The sequence below is a fragment of the Drosophila miranda genome (genome assembly GCF_003369915.1).
Source record: "Drosophila miranda strain MSH22 chromosome Y unlocalized genomic scaffold, D.miranda_PacBio2.1 Contig_Y1_pilon, whole genome shotgun sequence".
Classification (NCBI taxonomy): domain Eukaryota; kingdom Metazoa; phylum Arthropoda; class Insecta; order Diptera; family Drosophilidae; genus Drosophila; species Drosophila miranda.
In genome coordinates this window covers 32,785,594-32,806,055 of record NW_022881603.1, presented here as the reverse complement: position 1 = coordinate 32,806,055, position 20,462 = coordinate 32,785,594, and the positions used below count along the sequence as shown (strand labels likewise).

Below are 20,462 nucleotides of genomic sequence, written 5' to 3'. Positions count from 1 at the left end.
TACCCGATACTAAGTCAGTATGGCTCTCTCCGGCAGACGCCGCTAATATTGAACGACAAGACAAAGAGTGCGTGCGAGAGAGACAGAAAATCAGTCTGAACGTGACGTCGCGGGCTGCGTAGCCACTGCAAATTGATTTGTTCCTTTTGGCTACAAAAACGATCCGATCAGATCGAGATTCAGCAATCTGATAGATATGGTCATTATCTATGATTCTGCGTTTTTAGTTTTCTCGAATGTGCAATATTGTGGATGCAACAGATTTTCGTCCTTTGTGGGGGCGGAAGAGGGTGGGGCGAAATTTTGAGATAAACGTTTTATAGTGAGATCTAACAGAAGTGCGGATACCAAATTTGGTTACTCTAGCCTTAATAGTCTCTGAGATTTGTGGATGCCACAGATTTTCGTCCTTTGCGGGGGCGGAAGGGGTGTGGCGAAATTTGGACACGAAACGGTCAAGGTCCGATATCACAGGAGTGTGGATACCAAAGTTGGTTGCTATGGCTCTTATAGGTGAAATTCTGAGATATACGTTTTATAGTGAGATCTAGCAGAAGTGCGGATACCAAATTTGGTTACTCTAGCCTTAATAGTCTCTGAGATTTGTGGAAGCCCCAGATTTTCGTCCTTTGCGGGGGCGGAAGGGGGTGTGGCGAAATTTGGACACGAAACGGTCAAGGTCCGATATCACAGGAGTGTGGATACCTAATTTGGTTGCTATGGCTCTTATAGGTTCTGAGATCCTTGAACTCATATTTTGCAATTGGCAAAACCGACCATGAAACCTGTGTGTTAGAGAGAGACAGAGCGAGAAAGAATGAAATGGTTTTCTTGATTCTGGCTATAATAATTATACGATCTGGTTGAGATTTTACACTCTAGAACATATAGTCATCCTCTACGATTCTGCGTTTTTGGTTTTATCGTATCTTTAAAAATGGGGATGCCACAGATTTTCGTCCTTTGTGGGGCGGAAGTGGGCGGGGCGAAGTTTTGAAATATTTTTGTAGCAGTGACATATCACAGAAGTCTGGATCCAAAACATCGTTGCTCTAGCTCTTATAGTCTTTGAGCACTAGGCGCTGAAGGGGACGGACAGACGGACGGACGGACGGACAGACGGACAGACGGACAGACAGACAGGGCTCAATCGACTCGGCTATTGATGCTGATCAAGAATATATATACTTTATGGGGTCGGAAACGATTCCTTCTGGACGTTACACACATCCACTTTTACCACAAATCTAATATACCCCAATACTCATTTTGAGTATCGGGTATAATGATTCTAGGTTGTTGTACATACATCTATCTCCATTCAACGTTGTTTTGCTCTCCTTGCCCTTCTATCGATAATCTTAAGGTCCGAATTCTTTCGAATACTGGAAATATTTTCTGTTCTACCAGTAACGCCGGCTGTGGCTGAGCCCCTGCCAGGTTGGGTGGACAACATGAACCCACTGGTGGACCCACTGGTGTGCTCATAGGAGCCGGCAAGGGCGTTATCCGATCCATGATCTGCAATGGCGAACTGAGATCGGAGGTTATTCCAGTGGATATAGCCATAAACGGGTTGATTTTGCTGCCTTACCACAACAGTTTCGTGGAGAAGAGGTAAGTCTAAAGGAAATCCTGAAATACTAGACGGATCGGTTATTATACCCGATACTCAAAATGAGTATTGGGGTATATTAGATTTGTGGTAAAAGTGGATGTGTGCAACGTCCAGAAGGAATCGTTTCCGACCCCATAAAGTATATATATTCTTGATCAGCATCAATAGCCGAGGCGATTGAGCCCTGTCTGTCTGTCCGTCAGTCCGTCCGTCCGTCCGTCCGTCCGTCCGTCCGTCCGTCCGTCCCCTTCAGCGCCTAGTGCTCAAAGACTATAAGAGCTAGAGCAACGATGGTTTGGATACAGACTTCTGTGATATGTCACTGCTACAAAAATATTTCAAAACTTCGCCCCGCCCACTTCCGCCCCCACAAAGGACGAAAATCTGTGGCATCCACATTTTTAAAGATACGATAAAACCAAAAACGCAGAATCGGTGAGGATGACCATATCTTCTACAGTGCAAAATCTGAACCAGATCGTATAATGATTATAGCCAGAATCAAGAAAACAATTTCATTCTTTCTCGCTCTGTCTCTCTCTAACACACAGGTTTCATGGTCGGTTTTGTCAATTGCAAAATATGAGTTCAAGGATCTCAGGATCTATAAGAGCCAGAGCAACCAAATTTGGTATCCACACTCCTGTGATATCGGACCTTGACCGTTTCGTGTCCAAATTTCGCCACACCGCCTTCCGCCCCCGCAAAAGACGAAAATCTGGGGCATCCACAAATCTCAGAGACTGTTAAGGCTAGAGTAACCAAATTTGGTATCCGCTCTTCTGTTAGATCTCACTATAAAACGTTTATCTCAGAATTTCGCCCCTCCCCCTTCCGCCCCAACAAAGGACGAAAATCTGTTGCATCCACAATATTGCACATTCGAGAAAACTAAAAACTCAGAATCATAGATAATGACTATATCTATCAGATTGCTGAATCTGGATCAGATCGGATCATTTTTGTAGCCGAAAGCAAGATATCAATTTGCAGTGGATACGCAGCGCCCGACGTCACGCTCAGACTGATTTTCTGTCTCTCTCGCACGCACTCTTTGTCGTGTCGTTTAATATTAGCGGCGTCTGCCGGAAAAGAGCCATACTGACTAAGTATCGGGTATAAATGTAGAATTGCGGTGTCCGCAGCAACTCACAACGTTCCCCCTCGTTTTTTATACCCGATACTCAAAATGAGTATTGGGGTATATTAGATTTGTGGTAAAAGTGGATGTGTGTAACGTCCGAAAGGAATCGTTTCCGACCCCATAAAGTATATATATTCTTGATCAGCATCAATAGCCGAGTCGATTGAGCCCTGTCTTTCTGTCCGTCTGTCCGTCCGTCCGTCCGTCCGTCCGTCCCCTTCAGCGCCTAGTGCTCAAAGACTATAAGAGCTAGAGCAACGATGTTTTGGATCCAGACTTCTGTGATATGTCACTGCTACAAAAATATTTCAAAACTTCGCCCCGCCCACTTCCGCCCCACAAAGGACGAAAATCTGTGGCATCCACATTTTTAAAGATACGAGAAAACCAGAAACGCAGAATCGTAGAGGATGACTATATGTTCTAGAGTGTAAAATCTGAACCAAATCGTATAATTATTATAGCCAGACCCGAGAAAACAATTTCATTCTTTCTCGCTCTGTCTCTCTCTAACACACAGGTTTCATGGTCGGTTTTGCCAATTGCAAAATATGAGTTCAAGGATCTCAGAACCCATAAGAGCTTGAGCAACCAAATTTGGTATCCACACTCCTGTGATATCGGACCTTGACCGTTTTGTGTCAAAATTTCGCCACACCCCCTTCCGCCCCCGCAAAGGACGAAAATCTGTGGCATCCACAAATCTCAGAGACTATTAAGGCTATCCGCACTTCTGTTAGATCTCACTATAAAACGTATATCTCAGAATTTCGCCCCACCCCTTTCCGCCCCCACAAAGGACGAAAATCTGTTGCATCCACAATATTGCACATTCGAGAAAACTAAAAACGCAGAATCATAGATAACGACCATATCTATCAGATTGCTGAATCTGGTTTAGATCAGATAATTTTTATAGCCAAAAGGAACAAATCAATTTGCACTGGCTACGCAGCACCCGACGTCACGCTCAGACTGATTTTCTGTCTCTCTCGCACGCACTCTTTGTCGTGTCGTTCAATATTAGCGGCGTCTGCCGGAGAGAGCCATACTGACTTAGTATCGGGTATAACTGTAGAGTTGCGGTGTCCGCAGCAACTCACAACGTTCCACCTCGTTTTTCTTTTAAAACTAGTAATAATGTCGTTGGACTCCCTTTCCTTTGTGACACACTTTATTCTCAAATTCCAGAGTGATACGAGTACTTTTTTTTTTACCAGTGTTATAGTATATACATATGTGAGCTCCAAGAGAAGGGGGAATAAAATTCCACTCAAGACTCCGTATACTCTGTGATTTCGACTGGTTTCCGTATATGAAGCAAATGTTTAAGAGTTTAAGGGCAATTTGTGTTTTCCGAAGCTTTTCGCAATAAGTATAGATTACCTTGACTACATCAATATTTCTGAAAGTAGTGCTCTTAATTGCTAGGGTCAGATGCGACTGAGAGAGGAGTTGCTCACTTTTGAAATCGTTTGCTGTTAAGTTTTCTGTTAATTATTGTGATATTACGCCATTCTGTCAACCGATGTCTTAGTAAGACTTTGGGTCGAGCTTCAGCTTGGACAAACAATGAAGTTATTTGTCAATTGCTTGGGCAAATACTCGTACTCAGGTGGAAAAACAAATACCAGAATGGGGAAGAGGTTAAGATGGGAGACAAGAAAATATCAAATAAAGGGCCAATTAAGGAAGGTGATTGTGCGAATCTGTTTATCTTATCAACGACAAATTTTGACCCCAGGGGCGTCATTTACTATCCTCAATTTGTTTGCATACTAAAGCAACATTAGCCGAAGAGCTACCTACAAAAGAGAAGACGATGTTTCCTGATTCCCAATTCGTAGGCTATTGATAAACAATCAGTGGGGGAATATTCAAATTAGCCAGGTCTCATGTGTGATTAGCCGATTTCTCACACATTTCAAGCATCAAAGCAGACAGCAGACAGAACGGAACAGAACAGAACAGAACACAACAGAGCGGAGAAGACGTTGAGCTGACGGCTGGAGGGATCAGATCCCACAGAAGAAACCGCCTTGAAATTTACGAAAAGAGCCGCCTATAAATCGCAAGATTTCAGCACTGCCCAGGGCTTTATCTAAAGCTCCATTCGGAACAGTATTCAAAGCATAAAGCGTAACCAATTGATTGCTAACTGATATTGATGTGTCGATTATTTTATGATTATTCTTTATGATCGTTAAATTTTGATATACCAAAAGGCGAGCGAGATCGAACACCAAACTTGATTCAAATTTGTAGATCACTTTGAACAATCAAGCCACTCCCTGAGTACTTCTCAGGCCTTGTCTTACCTTGTCTTCAGTTGGATTGTTATAATTTAATAACTACACGGGAGGGCAAATTAAGTCTGTAGTTCGGGTACCACAAAAACCACTTAAAGACGCTTTCTTTAAGTGCCGCCAAAACGAAGATTTGGTTTTTATTTTTCGAGAAACCTGTGGGGTAGCTTTCGGCTGCGGATGTGGCTGTGACTGTGACTCTGACTGTGGCTCTGCCTCCAGCTGCTGGCCAGCTCCATGGACAGACAGTCATTTGTGTGAAAATCATCGTAGCATGAAGCGTTGTCAAATACCGTTTGTTGCGGGGGTCGGTCCACTCTCATGCTTTTGTTTCGGCCATTTCAAGGTCTGTACAGAAACCGTCTGTTGGGTCAGACCTCCCTCCATTTCATCGAAACGGCATTAGAAGTTACTCATACGCAGCGTGGGTTGGATAAGATTAACGAAAGCCCACATAGACATAGCTCATCCTCCCCATTCTCACTTGACTCTTTGCAGACAGCAGAATGAGCTCTAACAACTGCGGTTTCATCGATCCGCAGGGCCAGTTGAGCGCAGCCCTCGCTAATCGGGACATACGGGAATTCCACACTGCCCTGGACAGCGGTGCCCAGGCCAATCGCCAGGACGATCGAATGCCTCTCAGGTGGGCTCCTGCATTCAGCTGCTGCTCGAGTACGGAGCCTCTCCGAATTTGATGGATCAGGGCGAGTTCACGCCCCTCCACCATGTGCTGAAGAATAGAAAGATTGAGGCAGGCACTAAGCTGGAGCTGATCCGACTTTTCCTGAAACAACCACAGTTGGACATTGACAGCTATCGGAACGGGCAGGTACGCCAGATGCTGAGGGATCAGTATCCGGAACTGCCGACTGATCGACTGCGAGCGACTCCTCCGCACGCTGCGGGACGGAGACGAGAACCAGTTCGAGCAACAGTTCGCGGAGTACCACCAGAACGTCAGCGGAAACGCAGACAACCAATGCAATGCCAACCAGGAGGAGTATCAGTCCCTGCTGGCGGAGAGTATCAAGCGGGGCAAGCAGCGAGCCTTTGAGGCCATCCTCGAGACGGGCATCAACATTAATCATTCAAAATTGAGCGACATCAGCCCCGTGGAGTTGGCCGTAATCTGGGGCAACCACAGGGCGCTAGAGAAGCTGTTGAAGCATCCGCAGCTGAGGCTGACATCGCATTCCAAGCTGCTGAACGCGGTTATCAGTCGCCTGGGTGAGCAGCCGCTGGACGACTTCTGTGACCACCAGCGCTGCTTCCAGCTGCTGCTCGAGAGCGATCGTGTGGACATCAATGAGGCGGACAAGGCTGGCCTGGTGCCACTCTCCTATGCGGTCAAGTATCGCAACACAAAGGTGGCACAGGAGCTTCTACGGCAGGGAGCGTACATCGGGGCGAGAAGCGCGTTCGGAGATCTTCCCATACAGGAGATGGACCCGAAAGTGCTGGAGGAGCACTTCGATTCCTGCATCACAACCAACGGGGAGAAGCCCGGTGACCAGAGTTTCGAGATCATCATCAACTACAAGAATCTGATGAGACGCCAGCGAGAGCCCGGGCAGTCGGACAAGCGGAGCATTGGCCATCCTCACCAATTGGAGGACGAGATGACTCCAATCGCATACATCGCCGATTCCAAGGAGCTGCGTTACCTGCTGCAGCACCCGCTAATCTCGAGTTGAAGTTTCCTCTTCCTCAAGTGGCACCGCCTCTCGGTGATCTTCTATCTGAACTTTCTACTTTACTCTCTCTTCACTGCCTCCATTATCACGCATACGCTCCTTAAGTTCCACGAAAGCGACCACACGGGCCTGACTGCCCTCTTCGGCCAGTTCTCTTGGATAGGGATTGTGTATCTCATGATCCGAGAGGTCATACAGCTTGCCATGTCGCCGCTGCTGTACTTCAGGTCCATCACGAACCTGATGGAGGTGGCTCTCATTGTCTTGTCGATCCTAACCTGCATGGAAGCCAGCTACGACAGGGAGACGCAGCGCATACTGGCCGTCTTCACCATTCTGCTGGTGTCCGTGGAGTTCTGCCTGCTGGTTGGCTCCCTGCCAGTACTCTCAATTTCGACGCACATGCTCATGCTGCGCGCCGTCTCCAGCAGCTTCATCAAGAGCTTTGCTCTCTACTCGATCTTTGTGCTTACGTTTAGTCTGTGCTTCTACATACTGTTTGGCAAGCCCCAGGTGGATTCCTCCTCTCCGAAGGACAGCACGCCAGAGCCAGCAAAGGAGGGAGAAGATGATGGTCACTTCAACACATTCTCCGTGCCCATCGAGGCACTCATCAAGACGATTGTGATGCTCACGGGAGAATTTAATGACGGTGACATAAAGTTTGACAGCGTCTACACTTACCTGATCTTCCTGCTCTTTGTGTTCTTCATGACCATTGTTCTGTTCAATCTCCTGAATGGTCTGGCTGTCAGCGATACTCAGGTGGGTTTATATTTCCTTTTCTTCCTCGGCTTTATCCAGCTGTTTTCTCCCATCTCTTTTCCCACAGGCCATCAAGGCCCAGGCGGAACTAAACGGCGCCATTGTCCGCACCAATCTGCTGACCCGCTACGAGCAAGTTCTCACTGGCCGAGATGGACACGCTCAGACCTCATCGTCCCAGTTGAACAAAGGCAGTCGGTTCGCTCGAGGAAGACCATGAGCTAGTCACCGGTTCAATCGTAATTTTCTTCATGCTTTTCTTGAGTTTCACGCCCTCGTGGGCGAAAGGAGAGAAAATCTTCACTGATGAATCGCCTGATCGGATCGGATGGGCTGTTATATACTCACAACACATACTCATTGGCCGCATTTGCATTCAGGTCCTAAACGAGAGTCACACACCACACACATGCACATTATTATCATTATCATCATCATTATGATGACTGTGAGCGAACGAATGCTGATGAAGCCTCATTGTCAATGTCGAAAGTTATGGGATTGGTTAAGGAAACCCAAGGTGGGATATGAAAAGTATTGCGTTCTGCTCTGGCATAGGATCCCAGCTTTAATATTAGAGGGATTCCCCTTCCAAGCAACGATGCGACAATCAACGGACATTGATTAACAACTGTATGTACATATGCATCTACAGTGGGTACACAGCAAGGCAGGCGCGATTAGATACAGGCCAGCGCCGAGCAGCGTAGACACCCAGTACCCTGCCACCCTCCGAGGGAAACAGAGAGCGATGAAGGGGGATCTGTGTGTGCGTATCCAATGAATTAATATTTCATTCTAGAACGCAGTTGTCTGCGTTAGTTGGGCACACACACACATAGTACATATATGCTGGCAGCGTTCCCATTCAATCTACTTTCTTTAATCAAACGCATCAAACCATTATCTGCTAGATCTGTTACAAAACGTACAATAGTTTATTCATAGATCGATTTATATACATATATGTAGATGTATGCATGCATGTATGTCTCGTACATTTGTATATTCCGATTTGAGGTATGGAAAAACTATAAAACTACAAGCCAAAGTTCAACTAATCTACGGAAACGCGTTTCAATCACGTTTATGATCAACTTTAACTGGTTGAAAGACCCATTTCGATAGGAATTTTTTCTACGGAGTACCCTCTTTACAACGAGGTAATCAACGGCTATTGGCCCGCGATTGTTGGTATATTCCAAGCTGTTACGCCCCTGTCTAGAATCTGTCTCCATCTGTGAGTATGTCCGATTGGGTTCAAGGCATTGAAGACCGCCTTAGCTCGGCAGATACCCCATAAACATTGTCAATATTGTCTTCAATTGCTAATCAACTGGCCACATGGCAAAGTTCGTCGAAAATGACAGCTTTTTAGCGGATCCATGGTGATAAATGTCCGAGCAGATGAATGGATGGGGTGGGTGAGGGTGAGGGCGAAAAGGGAGTGGCCAGGGTTGGTCGGGCTATTTAGGGGCTACATCTAAGCTGCTTCTTGCTGCCTTCTGCTAATTGGTCAAGTGTTTTTTTAGGCTTTTCGTGTATGTGTTTGTTTTATAACAACCCAACCTCGTTCCGCTCCTGTCCTCCACTTGCTGCCTAATGTGCTTACGCCTCCTCCACCATCGCTGACAAGCTTCACTGTAAGAAAACTACAACAAAATCAGCAACAAATACCAATGTGTCTAAACGGCAACAAATACAGAAACAACAGCAAGCAACAGCGCTTAAACAAAAACCAAAAACAAAAGAAAAAGTTAAATTACATGGCATGGCATAAAACATTGCTTAAACAACAAAAACTACAGCACACAAACGCCGTCGTCATTGACCAAAAAGTTCAATGAGCATGCAATGCAAACAACAACTACAATCCGCCTCGCTTACCCCCCGCGTGATCACGCTGCCATCCCACAGCCATGCCTTTGGCTCAGTTCAAGACCCAGCCCAAGACTCTGCCTCCGCCTCCGCCTTCGGCTCCTGTTTTCTGAGCGATAAAACAACACAGCACGCATACAAATTGCTCGGAATCCCCGTATCCCAGTCCAGACTGATTACCACCGTTCACTGCATCAGTGTCGCCGTCGGCCTACGAGCCCGTACCCGGATGGGTGGACAATCTGAACGGACCAACCGGCCTGATAGTGGGCGCTGGCAAGGGCGTCATCCGCTCCATGCTGATCGACACGCGCTTTCTCTCGGAGGTGATACCGGTGGACTATGCCATCAATGGGCTATGCGTGATCCCCTACCAGTTCGCGGGGCTAAAGGAGAAGCCCGCGGAGGGGCCCGTCTACAACATCACGTGCGCCGACCACCGAAAGATGCAGTGGGGCGATGTGATCGAGATGAGCAAAGATATTGGCTACCGCTACCCATTTGAGGCGGGTCTCTGGTATCCGGACGGGTGCATCACCACCAACAAACTGCACCATAACATCAACGTGCTTCTCTTCCACTGGTTGCCCGCTTACTTCATCGACTTTGTGCTGCTCCTGCTTGGCCAGAAGAGATTGTAAGTTCCTCCGAAGCCGCAGACGTCACCGAATCAAGCCTGGCCTGACAGTTTCTCCCTCCGCCTAGTATGGTCCGCCTCCAGACCCGCATCGCTGTGGGTCTCGAGGTGCAGTTCTTTACGATGAGGGCCTGGTTCTTCAAATCGGACGCCTACTCGTCCCTCTGGAACATCATGAACGACGAGGACAAGAAAAAGTATGTACAGGAAGAGTACGGATTGACAAGTGTTGGCTGAAGTTGACTAAATGTGATTCACACTCAAAAGCTTCAACATGGACATGGACCCCGTTGAGACTGTGCCCATGTACATCGAGTCGTGTGTCCAGGGCGGGCGGTAGTATCTGATGAAGGAGTCTCCCGACAGCCTGCCCCGTGCACGGCTCCAGCTTAAGCTGTAAGAGAGCCCGTCGGCCAAAAACCTACCCTAGAATCTAGTTCCACAGAACTCTGATCTCTTTCAATTTTAGCATGTACATCTTGGACCGCTTGTGCAAGACGGTCATCGTGGGCTCCCTTTACTACTGGACCTACGGTGTGGTGGCACGTCTCTTGGGCATCTAAGGTGGTGGCCTCCGACTCCGACTTTGGCTCGGACTTGTACCGAACAATTCCCAATTCATTTGCGCGCATTCCTCAATCAAATCATTCTCAATCTTTGCTTAGGTTCGCTTTGGGGCACTACTTTCGAGGTACTCGAACCTCGAATCTGGTTTTCATTTCTAGTTTAAGTGATCTTTTATGTCTCATGTAAAATAAAACAAAAATAAAAAAAAAAAAAAAAAATACAACAAATTATACATATGTGTTATATGTGTGTGTGTGTGTGTTCCAAGTGTCCAAGTGTTGATCTAGTGCTGAGGACCATCCGCTCCAGAGACAACACAAACAACACAAAACGAACTACACGATCGATCCCCACAAAAACAGACTCACAGATCCCCACACAGTCTTTCCCAGTCCACACAATTATACATACGAACTATACATATCTATTCATCCACTCATTATTCGTTCATCCATTCATGGCATCCATTCACACTTACCCACAAACACAAACAAAAACTCACACACTTAATACGGCTTCGGTGACCATCATCCGGGGCTTTCGTGGTATGTAGAGTCAATCAATCACTTGGAATCTCCATCCTCCACTCGCCCTCTAATCGGACTCCTTCGCCTCTTCCCCCAGTCTCGCCCGCTGCCTATGAGCCAATTGCCGGTTGGGTGGACAATATGAATGGACCCACCGGTCTGATGATCGGCTGCGGCAATGGCGTCATCCGATCCGAGCTGGTCAATCAGGAGTACAAGGCAGAGATCATACCCGTCGACTATGCCATCAACGGCCTGATTGTGATCCCCTACGAGTTCAACAAGCAGGCCAAGCGCCCGTCCCAGGTGCCCGTCTACAACATCACCAATGCGGATCACAGGAAGATGACCATGGGCACCATGGTGGAGCTGAGCAAGCGCATCAACAGGCAGATACCCCTGAACGCAGGCCTCTGGTATCCGGACCCCCAACAGATTTTATCACAATATTAATGTGGCGCTCTTCCACTGGCTGCCCGCCTACTTCCTCGACTTCCTTCTGCTCTTGTTTGGCCAGAAGAGATTGTAAGTAGTTGTATTTGCCATCTTCTGTAACAACTGACTGAATCTGTTCTTCCTTTAGCATGGTGAGAGTGCAGCAGAAAATCTCCACGGGCCTGGGCGCACTTCAGTTCTTCACCCTCACTGCCTGGTCCTTCCGCTCCGAATTATATTGCTCGTTGTGGAACAAACTCAACGAGGAGGACAAGGCGATGTAAGTACCTAAGGTTCCAAATCTAATTCGGTGCTAATCTTCATTCCTTTGCCAGATTCAACATGAACATGAACGTCAAGGAGACCGAAGACGACTACATGGAGCAGTGTGCCCTCGGAGCTCGTAAATTCATACTGAAGGAGAAGAAGGAAGACATACCTTCTGCTCGTCTGCACATGAAAATGTGAGTGATCCTCCACAGACGGTAACCGCCATATAACTCTGACTTTTCTCTCCCTTCTCAGTCAATATGTAGTGGATGTCGTGTGCAAGACCCTCATTGTGGGCCTGTTCCTTTACTATGTCCTCAAGTGGACAGGGGTGCTGGCTCTGTTTTGAGACCAAGGATTCTGGATACTCATTGGTTTGGTGGTCACAGGCATTTACTTAGTCAAAAATCTTAGTCATAGTTACGCATATTCGAGGTTATGATTCCAAATAAAACGAGGTGGAACGTTGTGAGTTGCTGCGGACACCGCAACTGTACAGTTATACCCGATACTAAGTCAGTATGGCTCTCTCCGGCAGACGCCGCTAATATTGAACGACAAGACAAAGAGTGCGTGCGAGAGAGACAGAAAATCAGTCTGAACGTGACGTCGCGGGCTGCGTAGCCACTGCAAATTGATTTGTTCCTTTTGGCTACAAAAACGATCCGATCAGATCGAGATTCAGCAATCTGATAGATATGGTCATTATCTATGATTCTGCGTTTTTAGTTTTCTCGAATGTGCAATATTGTGGATGCAACAGATTTTCGTCTTTTGTGGGGGCGGAAGAGGGTGGGGCGAAATTTTGAGATAAACGTTTTATAGTGAGATCTAACAGAAGTGCGGATACCAAATTTGGTTACTCTAGCCTTAATAGTCTCTGAGATTTGTGGATGCCACAGATTTTCGTCCTTTGCGGGGGCGAAAGGGGGTGTGGCGAAATTTTGACACAAAACGGTCAAGGTCCGATATCACAGGAGTGTGGATACCAAATTTGGTTGCTCTGGCTCTTATAGGTTCTGAGATCCTTGAACTCATATTTTGCAATTGGCAAAACCGACTATGAAACCTGTGTGTTAGAGAGAGACAGAGCGAGAAAGAATGAAATTGTTTTCTTGATTCTGGCTATAATAATTATACGATCTGGTTCAGATTTTACACTCTAGAACATATAGTCATCCTCTACGATTCTGCGTTTTTGGTTTTATCGTATCTTTAAAAATGGGGATGCCACAGATTTTCGTCGTTTGTGGGGGCGGATGTGGGCGGGGCAAAGTTTTGAAATATTTTTGTAGCAGTGACATATCACAGAAGTCTGGATCCAAAACATCGTTGCTCTAGCTCTTATAGTCTTTGAGCACTAGGCGCTGAAGGGGACGGACGGACGGACGGACGGACGGACAGACGGACAGAAAGACAGGGCTCAATCGACTCGGCTATTGATGCTGATCAAGAATATATATACTTTATGGGGTCGGAAACGATTCCTTTCGGACGTTACACACATCCACTTTTACCACAAATCTAATATACCCCAATACTGATTTTGAGTATCGGGTATAAAAAACGAGGGGGAACGTTGTGAGTTGCTGCGGACACCGCAATTCTACATTTATACCCGATACTTAGTCAGTATGGCTCTTTTCCGGCAGACGCCGCTAATATTAAACGACACGACAAAGAGTGCGTGCGAGAGAGACAGAAAATCAGTCTGAGCGTGACGTCGGGCGCTGCGTATCCACTGCAAATTGATATCTTGCTTTCGGCTACAAAAATGATCCGATCTGATCCAGATTCAGCAATCTGATAGATATAGTCATTATCTATGATTCTGAGTTTTTAGTTTTCTCGAATGTGCAATATTGTGGATGCAACAGATTTTCGTCCTTTGTGGGGTCGGAAGGGGGTAAGGCGAAATTCTGAGATATACGTTTTATAGTGAGATCTAGTAGAAGTGCGGATACCAAATTTGGTTACTCTAGCCTTTATAGTCTCTGAGATTTGTGGATGCCCCAGATTTTCCTCCTTTGCGGGGGCGGAAGGGGGTGTGGCGAAATTTGGACACGAAACGGTCAAGGTCCGATATCACAGGAGTGTGGATACCAAATTTGGTTGCTATGGCTCTTATAGGTGAAATTCTGAGATATACGTTTTATAGTGAGATCTAGCAGAAGTGCGGATACCAAATTTGGTTACTCTAGCCTTAATAGTCTCTGAGATTTGTGGAAGCCCCAGATTTTCGTCCTTTGCGGGGGCGGAAGGGGGTGTGGCGAAATTTGGACACGAAACGGTCAAGGTCCGATATCACAGGAGTGTGGATACCTAATTTGGTTGCTATGGCTCTTATAGGTTCTGAGATCCTTGAACTCATATTTTGCAATTGGCAAAACCGACCATGAAACCTGTGTGTTAGAGAGAGACAGAGCGAGAAAGAATGAAATGGTTTTCTTGATTCTGGCTATAATAATTATACGATCTGGTTGAGATTTTACACTCTAGAACATATAGTCATCCTCTACGATTCTGCGTTTTTGGTTTTATCGTATCTTTAAAAATGGGGATGCCACAGATTTTCGTCCTTTGTGGGGGCGGAAGGCGGTGTGGCGAAATTTGGACACGAAACGGTCAAGGTCCGATATCACAGGAGTGTGGATACCAAATTTGGTTGCTCTGGCTCTTATAGATCCTGAGATCCTTGAACTCATATTTTGCAATTGACAAAACCGACCATGAAACCTGTGTGTTAGAGAGAGACAGAGCGAGAAAGAATGAAATTGTTTTCTTGATTCTGGCTATAATCATTATACGATCTGGTTCAGATTTTGCACTGTAGAAGATATGGTCATCCTCACCGATTCTGCGTTTTTGGTTTTATCGTATCTTTAAAAATGTGGATGCCACAGATTTTCGTCCTTTGTGGGGGCGGAAGTGGGCGGGGCGAAGTTTTGAAATATTTTTGTAGCAGTGACATATCACAGAAGTCTGGATCCAAAACATCGTTGCTCTAGCTCTTATAGTCTTTGAGCACTAGGCGCTGAAGGGGACGGACGGACGGACGGACGGACGGACAGACGGACAGACGGACAGACAGACAGGGCTCAATCGACTCGGCTATTGATGCTGATCAAGAATATATATACTTTATGGGCTCGGAAACGATTCCTTCTGGACGTTACACACATCCACTTTTACCACAAATCTAATATACCCCAATACTCATTTTGAGTATCGGGTATAATGATTCTAGGTTGTTGTACATACATCTATCTCCATTCAACGTTGTTTTGCTCTCCTTGCCCTTCTATCGATAATCTTAAGGTCCGAATTCTTTCGAATACTGGAAATATTTTCTGTTCTACCAGTAACGCCGGCTGTGGCTGAGCCCCTGCCAGGTTGGGTGGACAACATGAACCCACTGGTGGACCCACTGGTGTGCTCATAGGAGCCGGCAAGGGCGTTATCCGATCCATGATCTGCAATGGCGAACTGAGATCGGAGGTTATTCCAGTGGATATAGCCATAAACGGGTTGATTTTGCTGCCTTACCACAACAGTTTCGTGGAGAAGAGGTAAGTCTAAAGGAAATCCTGAAATACTAGACGGATCGGTTATTATACCCGATACTCAAAATGAGTATTGGGGTATATTAGATTTGTGGTAAAAGTGGATGTGTGCAACGTCCAGAAGGAATCGTTTCCGACCCCATAAAGTATATATATTCTTGATCAGCATCAATAGCCGAGTCGATTGAGCCCTGTCTGTCTGTCCGTCTGTCCGTCCGTCCGTCCGTCCGTCCCCTTCAGCGCCTAGTGCTCAAAGACTATAAGAGCTAGAGCAACGATGTTTTGGATCCAGACTTCTGTGATATGTCACTGCTACAAAAATATTTCAAAACTTCGCCCCGCCCACTTCCGCCCCCACAAAGGACGAAAATCTGTGGCATCCACATTTTTAAAGATACGATAAAACCAAAAACGCAGAATCGGTGAGGATGACCATATCTTCTACAGTGCAAAATCTGAACCAGATCGTATAATGATTATAGCCAGAATCAAGAAAACAATTTCATTCTTTCTCGCTCTGTCTCTCTCTAACACACAGGTTTCATGGTCGGTTTTGTCAATTGCAAAATATGAGTTCAAGGATCTCAGGATCTATAAGAGCCAGAGCAACCAAATTTGGTATCCACACTCCTGTGATATCGGACCTTGACCGTTTCGTGTCCAAATTTCGCCACACCGCCTTCCGCCCCCGCAAAAGACGAAAATCTGGGGCATCCACAAATCTCAGAGACTGTTAAGGCTAGAGTAACCAAATTTGGTATCCGCACTTCTGTTAGATCTCACTATAAAACGTTTATCTCAGAATTTCGCCCCACCCTCTTCCGCCCCAACAAAGGACGAAAATCTGTTGCATCCACAATATTGCACATTCGAGAAAACTAAAAACGCAGAATCATAGATAATGACCATATCTATCAGATTGCTGAATCTGGATCAGATCGGATCATTTTTGTAGCCAAAAGCAAGAAATCAATTTTCAATGGCTACGCAGCGCCCGACGTCACGCTCAGACTGATTTTCTGTCTCTCTCGCACGCACTCTCTGTCGTGTGGTTCAATATTAGCGGCGTCTGCCGCAGGAGAGCCATACTGACTTAGTATCGGGTATAACTGTAGAGTTGCGGTGTCCGCAGCAACTCACAACGTTCCACCTCGTTTACTTTTCATTTTTTGAAAAATTTTTACTCGTTCTTGTAATTATTGTTTATATGTTAAGAATACAAGTATTTATATGGGGAAGAAATTTGGTTTCTTTGGCTTTATTCGTTTGCCTGTTATGGGAGGCTGAAGTCAGTGATTATGAGTATGTACTCACTTTTGCTCCCCACTGTATGTCCTGGATCGCATTTGCAAGACGCTAATCATGACGGGTTTGCTTTACTGGTCCTCCCAAAAGCTGGGACTCATCGAACTAGTTCGGAATGGCCTCTTTGTTTCCAAATGAAGTCTGCCAGCTATTCTGCAGCCTCAAAATACGTACATACTTATTCTATTAAAGAGCTAGCACTTCTTATTATTTTCGTCACCCCAATGTACCTTTAGAGATCTTTTAACCATAGTTTCTTCGGTACAAATATTCATGAGTTGTATACGTTACAATATACTTATTAAAGGACCCTGTTAGTACATATGATATGGGTTTTTATGGTGCACAATTTATTTATCCACACTAAGGATATTTTTGTGGGATACTATATCACGGGAAGAGCTTTTCTGAACTTGGCTAAAATTTCTGTTATTTCCTTACTCCGCTGCAGAGAATTCAAATTATAGTTACCTTATACTCAAATATTAAGATTTTAAAAGTTTCAATAGCTTTTCCATCGCCTTTTTAATATAAACGAGGGGGAACGTTGTGAGTTGCTGCGGAGACCGCAACTCTACATTTATACCCGATACTTAGTCAGTATGGCTCTCCGACCAAGAGTGCGTACGAAAGAGACAGAAAATCAGTCTGAGCGTGACATCGGGCGCTGCGTAGTCACTGCAAATAGATTTGTTCTTTTTGGCTACAAAAATTATCCGATCTGATCCATATTCAGCAATCTGATAGATATTATTCGGAAACGATTCCTTCTGGATGTTACACACATCCACTTTTACCACAAATCTAATATACCCCAATACTCATTTTGAGTATCGGGTATTATTATGCAATAAATTGGATAAACAATCCAAGCACAGTTTGCCAAAAAACAGACTTTATGGACAAGCAATTTAGTTTAGTGTTTACTCTGCTCTCCTCCTCCCACGCAGCTAGAGGGTCTCTCGATCTGATCACATCACGTATTCGGGAAGGGTATGGTAAAATATCATGTGAGAATGTTATAGCAGTGTAAGACAGTACGTATATAGTATAAATTATTGACAGACGATCGGAGAAACGCGGCTGATCCTGTGCAGCTGGACATATACATATTCAGTTTATCGCGTTAAAAACTTTACATTAATCACGTCTGTCCCCCTTCTACTTACACTTTCCGAAGTGTTGTCATTTGCTGATTTCACTTTTGCAGCTGCACCAACACAAAGAACTTTAGTAGAGGATTCGGTGTGCAACTCAGAGCCAATTTTGTTGGGCAATTTCCTAGGCTCCAGCTCTCTCAGTCTCCAAATTCCAGATGTTCCCACAGAAAGAAAGAAGAACAGGGCTGAAAGGTTTATAAATATAAATTCACTCAAAGAAAAAATGAGAAGTCGAAACAGTTTTCGAATCGCGAATGAAGATAATCTCATTATTATTATACCCGATACTCAAAATGAGTATTGGGGTATATTAGATTTGTGGTAAAAGTGGATGTGTGTAACGTCCAGAAGGAATCGTTTCCGACCCCATAAAGTATATATATTCTTGATCAGCATCAATAGCCGAGTCGATTGAGCCCTGTCTGTCTGTCCGTCTGTCCGTCCGTCCGTCCGTCCGTCCGTCCGTCCGTCCGTCCGTCCGTCCGTCCGTCCGTCCCCTTCAGCGCCTAGTGCTCAAAGACTATAAGAGCTAGAGCAACGATGTTTTGGATCCAGACTTCTGTGATATGTCACTGCTACAAAAATATTTCAAAACTTCGCCCCGCCCACTTCCGCCCCCACAAAGGACGAAAATCTGTGGCATCCACATTTTTAAAGATACGAGAAAACCAGAAACGCAGAATCGTAGAGGATGACTATATGTTCTAGAGTGCAAAATCTGAACCAAATCGTATAATTATTATAGCCAGAATCAAGAAAACAATTTCATTCTTTCTCGCTCTGTCTCTCTCTAACACACAGGTTTCATGGTCGGTTTTGCCAATTGCAAAATATGAGTTCAAGGATCTCAGAACCCATAAGAGCTTGAGCAACCAAATTTGGTATCCACACTCCTGTGATATCGGACCTTGACCGTTTTGTGGCAAAATTTCGCCACACCCCCTTCCGCCCCCGCAAAGGACGAAAATCTGTGGCATCCACAAATCTCAGAGACTATTAAGGCTATCCGCACTTCTGTTAGATCTCACTATAAAACGTATATCTCAGAATTTCGCCCCACCCCCTTCCGCCCCCACAAAGGACGAAAATCTGTTGCATCCACAATATTGCACATTCGAGAAAACTAAAAACGCAGAATCATAGATAACGACCATATCTATCAGATTGCTGAATCTGGTTTAGATCAGATAATTTTTATAGCCAAAAGGAACAAATCAATTTGCACTGGCTACGCAGCACCCGACGTCACGCTCAGACTGATTTTCTGTCTCTCTCGCACGCACTCTTTGTCGTGTCGTTCAATATTAGCGGCGTCTGCCGGAGAGAGCCATACTGACTTAGTATCGGGTATAACTGTAGAGTTGCGGTGTCCGCAGCAACTCACAACGTTCCACCTCGTTTTTCTTTTAAAACTAGTAATAATGTCGTTGGACTCCCTTTCCTTTGTGACACACTTTATTCTCAAATTCCAGAGTGATACGAGTACTTTTTTTTTTACCAGTGTTATAGTATATACATATGTGAGCTCCAAGAGAAGGGGGAATAAAATTCCACTCAAGACTCCGTATACTCTGTGATTTCGACTGGTTTCCGTATATGAAGCAATTGTTTAAGAGTTTAAGGGCAATTTGTGTTTTCCGAAGCTTTTCGCAATAAGTATAGATTACCTTGACTACATCAATATTTCTGAAAGTAGTGCTCTTAATTGCTAGGGTCAGATGCGACTGAGAGAGGAGTTGCTCACTTTTGAAATCGTTTGCTGTTAAGTTTTCTGTTAATTATTGTGATATTACGCCATTCTGTCAACCGATGTCTTAGTAAGACTTTGGGTCGAGCTTCAGCTTGGACAAACAATGAAGTTATTTGTCAATTGCTTGGGCAAATACTCGTACTCAGGTGGAAAAACAAATACCAGAATGGGGAAGAGGTTAAGATGGGAGACAAGAAAATATCAAATAAAGGGCCAATTAAGGAAGGTGATTGTGCGAATCTGTTTATCTTATCAACGACAAATTTTGACCCCAGGGGCGTCATTTACTATCCTCAATTTGTTTGCATACTAAAGCAACATTAGCCGAAGAGCTACCTACAAAAGAGAAGACGATGTTTCCTGATTCCCATACGGGAATTCCACACTGCCCTGGACAGCGGTGCCCAGGCCAATCGCCAGGACGATCGAATGCCTCTCAGGTGGGCTCCTGCATTCAGCTGCTGCTCGAGTACGGAGCCTCTCCGAATTTGGTGGATCAGGGCGAGTTCACGCCCCTCCACCATGTGCTGAAGAATAGAAAGATTGAGGCAGGCACTAAGCTGGAGCTGATCCGACTTTTCCTGAAACAACCACAGTTGGACATTGACAGCTATCGGAACGGGCAGGTACGCCAGATGCTGAGGGATCAGTATCCGGAACTGCCGACTGATCGACTGCGAGCGACTCCTCCGCACGCTGCGGGACGGAGACGAGAACCAGTTCGAGCAACAGTTCGCGGAGTACCACCAGAACGTCAGCGGAAACGCAGACAACCAATGCAATGCCAACCAGGAGGAGTATCAGTCCCTGCTGGCGGAGAGTATCAAGCGGGGCAAGCAG

At 45.5% G+C, this 20,462-nt stretch overlaps 2 pseudogenes; both read left to right on the top strand.

Moving 5' to 3' along the window:
- The first annotated feature begins 6,174 nt into the window (after positions 1 to 6,174).
- LOC117189998 lies at positions 6,175 to 7,672 on the top strand (annotated as a pseudogene).
- Positions 7,673 to 9,584: 1,912 nt separating this feature from the next.
- On the top strand, positions 9,585 to 12,346 carry LOC117191620 (annotated as a pseudogene).
- The last annotated feature ends 8,116 nt before the right edge of the window (positions 12,347 to 20,462 follow it).